At 41.4% G+C, this 7,628-nt stretch overlaps 1 non-coding gene across 1 annotated transcript; it reads right to left on the bottom strand.

Annotated features, from left to right (window-relative positions):
• Positions 1-6,128: 6,128 nt before the first annotated feature.
• On the bottom strand, positions 6,129-6,261 carry LOC120319938. Its single transcript, XR_005559861.1, has one exon. It is a non-coding gene; the product is annotated as a small nucleolar RNA SNORA17 (small nucleolar RNA).
• Positions 6,262-7,628: the final 1,367 nt, after the last annotated feature.

The raw sequence follows: 7,628 nt of genomic DNA, 5'->3' as shown, positions 1-7,628 counted from the left end.
GAGAGAGGTGACAGAAGAGATTTGATCTCTCTCTCTCTCTCTCTCTCTCTCTCTCTCTCTCTCTCTCTCTCTCTCTCTCTCTCTCTCTCTCTCTCTCTCTCTCTCTCTCTCTCTCTATATATCTATATATATATATATATATATATATATATATATATATATATATATATATATATCTGTATCTCTGTATCTCTCTCTCTCTCTCTCTCTCTCTTTTACTATATTACAGTAAAAAAGAAGCAATCACCAGGAAATAAAACACCAAGGTTTTAATAAATAAAATCAAGCTTTCGATGGCTAACATCTGCCATCATTGTCAGAATACAAGCTAGCTAGTGAGGAAACCTGCTTATAAGCATAGCCACGCCTAAACTCTACGCATGGACCTTGTAACAGGTCCAAGCTGACTAATCCATAGAGTTTAGGCGTGGCTATGCTTATAAGCAGGTTTCCATACTAGCTAGCTTGTATCCTGACGATGAGGGCAGATGCTAGCCATCGAAAGCTTGATTTTATTTATTAAAACCTTGGTGTTTTATTTCCTGGTGATTGCTTCTTTTTTACTGTAATGTATGTACCCAGGAATCGCTATTCCTCAATTTTTAATGTAATTTTTAATACATACATACATACATACATACATACATACATACATACATACATACATACATATATATCTTTCTCTCTCTCTCTCTCTCTCTTTCTCTCTCTTTCTCTCTCTCCCTCCCTCCCCCCTCTCTCTCTGTATATATCTCTGTATCTCTGTATCTCTCTCTCTCTCTCTCTCTCTCTCCTCTTTGCTCACTAACTTGCTATGTGGCTTGCAAAAATAAAGCAAAAAAAAAAAAAGCTTTGCGATTTGATAACGCCTGGAGATAGACTTCAAAATGGAGTGTCATTTGGGTAAAATCAACATGGGCAACAGGGTGAAAAAAACATAAAGCTTGCAGAAACAGGAAGGGCAACAGGGAATTAAACTACCAGGCTTCTCAGAGGAGATAACTCCATAGTTATGAAATGTCAGTGAGGAGTATCCAAGTACTATTTAGATGGATGGATGGATGGATAGGTAGGTAGGTAGGTAGGTAGGTAGGTAGGTAGGTAGGTAGGTAGGTAGGTAGATAGATAGATAGATAGATAGATAGATAGATAGATAGATAGATAGATAGATAGATAGATAGATAGATAGATAGATAGATAGATAGATAGATAGATACAGGGCATTTTTTTCCTCATGGAATGCCCAGAACGGAGTTCTGGCACCTTTTTTGGATGGAACCTTGTAGGGTAGGCAAGGCGGGTTGTGTGACATGTGTGAGTTCTGGCACCTTTTTTTTTTAAACAAAAAAAAGTACTGGATGGATAGATAGATAGATAGATAGATAGATAGATAGATAGATAGATAGATAGACAGACAGACAGACAGACAGACAGACAGACAGACAGACAGACAGACAGAAAATAAATACTATATATGTTTTCAGAACCTGAAAATATTGTTACTGCAGAAAACAATTTCAATCCATCATGCCTTGCTTATCAGCATATTTTTAAAAAATATACTGGAGAGGAGGAGAGAAAACAGATCAGAAGTTGTATGATGGAATATTCTTCCCAGTTCAGACCTATTCAGTCTTTCCTTGACTTTAGAATTAAATATCACTGTGATAACATCAACAAACCTGATACTCCTTTCTTCCCCTCTTGTCACCAAAATAACAAGGTACATTGGTCTGAGAGAGACTGACTGGCCCAAAGTCACCCATCCAGCTTTCATGCTTAAGGCTGGACTAAAACTCACAGTCTTCTGATGTTTGGTTTAAAATCACCCACCCAGCTGGCTTACATGCCTAAGGTGAAGTAAGAATTTATGGTCTCTGCGATTGACACAAAGTCCTCAAGCCAGCATTGATGCCTAAGGCGGGACTAGAACTTACTATCTCTTGGCAACTGGCTCAAAGACACTCAGCCAGCTTTCATGCCTAAGGCGGGACTAGAACTCACTGTCTCCTAATCATTGGTTGAAAATCACCCAGTTGGCTTTCATGCCTAAGGCGGGACTGGAACTCACTGTCTCCTAATGATTGGTTGAAAATCACCCAGTTGGCTTTCATGCCTAAGGTGGGACTAGAATACACTGTCATCTAATGATTGGTTGAAAATCACCCAGTTGGCTTCCATGCCTAAGGCTGGACTAGAATTCACTGTCTCCTAATAATTAGTTGAAAATCACCCAGTTGGCTTCCATGCCTAAGGCTGAACTAGAACTCACTGTCTCCTAATGATTACCGTATATGCTGGCATATAAGACGACTTCCGGAAGTGCTAAACTCGGCGCCAAAGACGGGGGTCGTCTTATACGCCGAGTCGTCTTATACGCCAGAAATACTGGTAGTTTCTGGCGTATAAGATGACATTCTAGGAATGCGGCTCGGCGACAAAGACAGGGGTCGTCTTATACGCCGGGTCGCCTAATACGCCGGCATATACGATAGTTGAAAATCACCCAGTTGGCTTTCATGCCTAAGGCAGGACTAAAATTCACTGTCTCTTGGCAGTTGGCCTAAAGTCAGTCAGCCAGCCAGCTATCATGCCTAAGGCAGATCTACAACTCACGACCTCCCAGTTTGGTGCCTTAATCAATACACCAAATTGGATTTTGTATCCTTGAGTTAGCTGTGCTTGCAAGAACAGTTAGCTAGCTGAGCGAACTCTGCAGCAAAGGCCTGTGTCACAGATAAATTTAATCTCAAATTCACCTTCCTGAATGGATAATAAAGTTGGATCAAGGCAATTGGAGTAAGACGCATGTATCTAGAACCCCAAAGCAATTCTGGAATTACTGTTGCCCTATCTGTCTTCGTAGGCTATGAATGTCAAATGATTTTGAGTATATTTGTTTTGAGCCCTGGAGATGCAAATTTGTTTCCTTTCGTTGTCAGAGACATCAGCTCTTATGCTATGCTAAACGGAGTCTTTTTGTCTTCATTTTTTAAGGACTGGGACGATTAATTCTCTTCGCTAGGACTGCGTATATTTTCCACCTGTACTGGTAAATTTCACCAGTACAGTAGAGAGAAACTCCGGCTAGTTGATACAGATTGTAATTTTTTTTTTCAAGAAATTGATCACCCACTAGATTGTTTGTGGTTGTTTAGTGCCTTGGGTCACATTGTAGCTTGTAATACTAGCACTTGATCATTCCTTTCTGTCAAGCTGAGAAACCTATCCAATATTTTTGTATATCGTCCCTCTAGAGAATGTGCCTAATAGCAGGTTGTATTTTGCTTATAATGTTGACAGTCCCAGTTAGTTGCTATGATGTGTCAGTTCCTAGAGTTTTTTTCTTTCTTTTCTTAATCTCTCTGTCTTTTAAACCTGTCTGCACACTGTGGTGTCCCTTCAGCTATCTTGTTTCAGTCTGGACATTTACGGTCCTTAAAGCTCCGTGCCAGGAAGGGTGTATGACAATTCGTCACGGCCAACTTGCTACAGTCAACTCGCCAAGGTCAACTTGCCGTGGTCAACTTTAGAATAGAATAGAGCTGGAAGGGACCTTAGAGGTCTTCTAGTCCAGCTCCCTGATGGAGCAGGAGAACCTATATCATCTCAAATGATTGTCCAGTCTCTTCTTAAAAATCTCCAGTGATGGAGCGCCCATGATTTCTGGAGGCAAGCTATTCCACTGTAAGGAAGGAAGGAAGGAAGGAAGGAAGGAAGGAAGGAAGGAAGGAAGGAAGGAAGGAAGGGAGGGAGGGAGGGAGGGAGGGAGGGAGGGAGGAAGGAAGGAAGGAAGGAATAGAAAATAGAGAATAGAATAGAGCTAGGCCATGGAGATCTTCTAGTCCATCTCCCTGCTCAAGCAGGAGAAAGTATACAATCTCAGACAAGTGATTGTCCAGTCTCTTCTTAAAAACTTCCAGTGATGGAGTGCCCACGATTTGTGAAGGCAAGTGTTCCACTGGTTGATTGTCCTCACTGTCAAGAAGTTTCTCCTTAATTTCAGGTTGCTTCTCTCCTTGATCAGTTTCCAGCCATTATTTCTTGTCCTGCCCTCTGGTGCTTTGGAGAATAACTTGACCCCCTCTTCTTTGTGGCAGCCCCTCAAATACTGGAATGTTGCTATCATGTCGCCCCTGTTTCTTCTTTTCTTTAGACTGGCCAAACCCAAGTCCTGCAGTCGTTCTTTGTATGTTTTAGTCTCTGGTTTTTTGATCTTCTTAGTTGCTCTTCTCTGAACTCTTTCCAAGGTCTCAACATCTTTTTTGTAGTTGCTGCTGGACCACCCGCCATAGCCACAACTCGCTGCAGGACCAGAGCTACACTGATATCAAAGCAATAGTGGAATAGAATAATGGAAGTAAGGATGCAAAAGGAGGGGTGGAAAATGTGAATGGCAAGAATTAAAATATTTTTACTTATTTATTTTAAATGATTAAATAGAATTGTTAAATTGTCCTGCAGCGAGTTGGCTGTGGTGAGTTGGCTGTGGCAAACTGTCCCATTCCATGTCATTCCATGTCATTCCATTACAGGATTACTACACATCTATAAAGCAGTATTCTTCTTCTTCTAATAATAATAATAATAATAATAATAATAATAATAATAATACCATCAAACATCCACATCTGCCTATCCCAGGTCCTGGGTAAGGACTCGATAGGTAGACAAAATGCAAAATCCAGTCTGAACATCTGGCTGACTGTGCGATGATCGATAATAATAATAAACTTTATTACGGTCATAGACCAGCAATAGCCATCACTTTTTTACAATATATTAAATAATAAAGTAACCCTTCAATTACAACCATTTGTTTAGTGACTATTCAAAGTTACAGTGGCACTGAAAAAAACTTACAACTGATCCCAAGCACTTATGACTGTTCCAGCATCTCCATGGTCACGGCATCAAAATCTGAGTGCTTGGCAACTGTCTGTGGATATTCTCAGTTATCCAGGTGTTCATCAGGGTTCAGTCCAAGCCGGGAATAAACAACATGGCGACTGCTTTAGAAAAAAGGTTGCAGTTTATTGACGAGGAGAGCCAGAGAAAAAGATGGCTCTGGAAGAAAAGAGAGCGAGCACATGTAGGGAGTGGGTTTTTATACCCTCTGGGGCTCTTGAGGTGATTTCCTGTTCCTGTTTGAGGCTTTGTATTTCCTGTGTCATGTATTTTGACTGTGTCCCTTTGGCATTTGGGGTTAATCCTATTATGTCCTGTCTTAGAGTTTGGGTGGGGTATGTAGATTTTAGGTGTCTTTGTCTTCTTAATTTTCTAGCTTCAACCTTCCAGAATGGTTTAGATCAGCATTTCTACAGAGCTGGTTTCTGCTGGGGGGAGGGAGACTTGAGACTATTAAGAAAACTGGGCATGCTTTTCTGCCTCTTTAAGATCCTTTGAGGAAATATATTTTTCTGCCCTTTTAATAATTTCCTTCTCTGGGGAGAGGGGCTGACTTCCCACACAGGTCCTAGTTATCCCAAAGATGCTTTTTCACGAGGCAGTTGGGCTTTCTTTTTTTTTTCTTCTTCTGCTGAAGAAGCTTCTGGGATGAGAAGCGAAACTTCTTCAAAGGAAAAAACAAGAAAGTCCAGTTGCCTTGTGAAAAAGCATCTTTGGGATGCTTGGCAACTGGTTCCTGTTTATAATGGTTGCAGGATCTTGGGGAGGACTGTGTGTCATGCAATCACCTTTTGTGACCTTCTGACGTGCAAAGTCAGTGGGGAAGCCCTGGGTTCATTTAACAACCATGTTACGAGCTTAGGATTCGCTTAAGGTCATAAAACGGAGCAACATTCACTTAACCAAGGTTTCACCCAACAATGGACATTTTCAACGTTTGCAACTTTCTCAGTCAGCTTCTTCTTTTTTTTATTGAAAAGTTTTATACAAATTTTCCATTTTATTACAATACAATATCCCTCCCTCCTTCCCCCCCACCCTAACCCTAACTCCCCCCTCACTTCCCAGAGCTGATTACAGGGTTACAAATAAGCAAACAAATTCTAACTAAGCTTATCCAACTATACCAATAACCAAATCCATAAAATACTTTAACTCAAATACAAGAAAATTTCAAAAAAAAAAATTAAAAACAAAAATTGTGGTTTTTTTGGGGGGGGAGGGTCAGGCTAGTAATCATTCTGAGTTGCCCACCCATCAGAGCACTGAGCATAGACCTAGCCTGCTTCTCTGTGCCACTCATTGACACAAACACAGCACAGAAGCCATGCCTGCAATGCCTTTAGGGGCAGAGTCAGCTTCTGACAAGCAAAGTCAAGTGTGTGCGTGTGTCTGTGGGAAGCTGGATTCGCTTAATGACTCTGTGATTCACTTAACAACTATGGCAAAATGGTCATAAATTTGGTCTTGATTCGTTTGGTAACCACCTTGTTTACCACTGGAAATTCTGGTCTCACTTATGGGTATAATTCAAGGACTATCTCTACTATGGCAACTATAAAGAATAGCCTGGAAAATCCTGTTCAGCTTGTTAGCCATGCTGTTTCTTGAGTTAACTTATTGCTGCCTTTTCATCTTATTACTCCTGTTTTACCCCCTTGGGTTTCTGGCTTATGCTTTTCCAGCTATATCAGCCTTGGGGAAAATCCTGGATACTGAAGTCCAATTTATTTCATTTGATTGCCCCAGGAGACCTTGGGGCAATTCTTCAACCACCTGCCAAGACTTCTCCCTGTGGTGAAGGACGTTAATTCCCATTTTCTTCTAATGCCCTTCTATAAAGATGTCTAGTTACAGCTAATAACTCCCCGTCTAGTCAGATTTGCTGGCCCCTTGGATCCATTTTATTTATGATGGCCACCGATTGATCAATGTGATTTTATTTCTTGGAATGCAGTGCCAACTCTCCTAGGTAAACCAAGCTAGGAAATAGAACTAATTCTACTTTCTTGTAAGGCTACCTTGACAGAATCTAGCAAGCCTGAAAGTGCAATTCTCCCTCTGTCTCCTTTTTTACATCCTGATTAATTAAGGTGGTTCTTTCCTAAGTTTCTTTCTCTGATGGTTAAGCTACTGGGGGCTCCTGTCTCTATTCTCTAATTGTTTCCTTGGTAGCAAAGAAGGCTGCAGGACTTGGGTTTGGCTAGCCTAAAGAAAAGAAGAAACAGGGGTGACATGACAGCAGTATTCCAGTATTTCAGGGGCTGCCACAAAGGGCATGAAACTATTCTCCAAAGCACCAGAGGGCAGGACAAGAAACAATGGATGGAAACTGATCAAAGAGAGAAGCAACCTGGAATTAAGGAGAAACCTCCTAACAGTGAGGACAATTAACCAGTGGAACAGCTTGCCTCCAGAAATTGTGGGCGCTCCATCACTGGAGGGTTTTAAGAAGAGGCTAGACAGTCACTTGTCTGAAATGGTATAGGTTCTCCTGCTTGAGCAGGGGGCTGGACTAGAAGACCTCCAAGGTCCCATCCAGCTCGATTCTATTCCCTAAAGTCATTCACCCATTCCATTTCATCACACAAACACACACACACACACAACCATTCACACTCCTTCTCCCCTTCCAAGGGAAAAAGATTGTGGGTTATGAGAATGAAATGTAGCTGTGTTGCTCCTCCTCCTCCTTCTCCTCCTCCTCCTCCTCCTCCTTG

The sequence above is a fragment of the Crotalus tigris genome, unplaced genomic scaffold, assembly GCF_016545835.1.
Source record: "Crotalus tigris isolate CLP2741 ecotype Arizona unplaced genomic scaffold, ASM1654583v1 scf7180000021028.766984, whole genome shotgun sequence".
NCBI classification, from domain to species: domain Eukaryota; kingdom Metazoa; phylum Chordata; class Lepidosauria; order Squamata; family Viperidae; genus Crotalus; species Crotalus tigris.
Note: the sequence above shows the minus strand (reverse complement) of the source record. Positions and strands in the feature narration are given on the sequence as shown.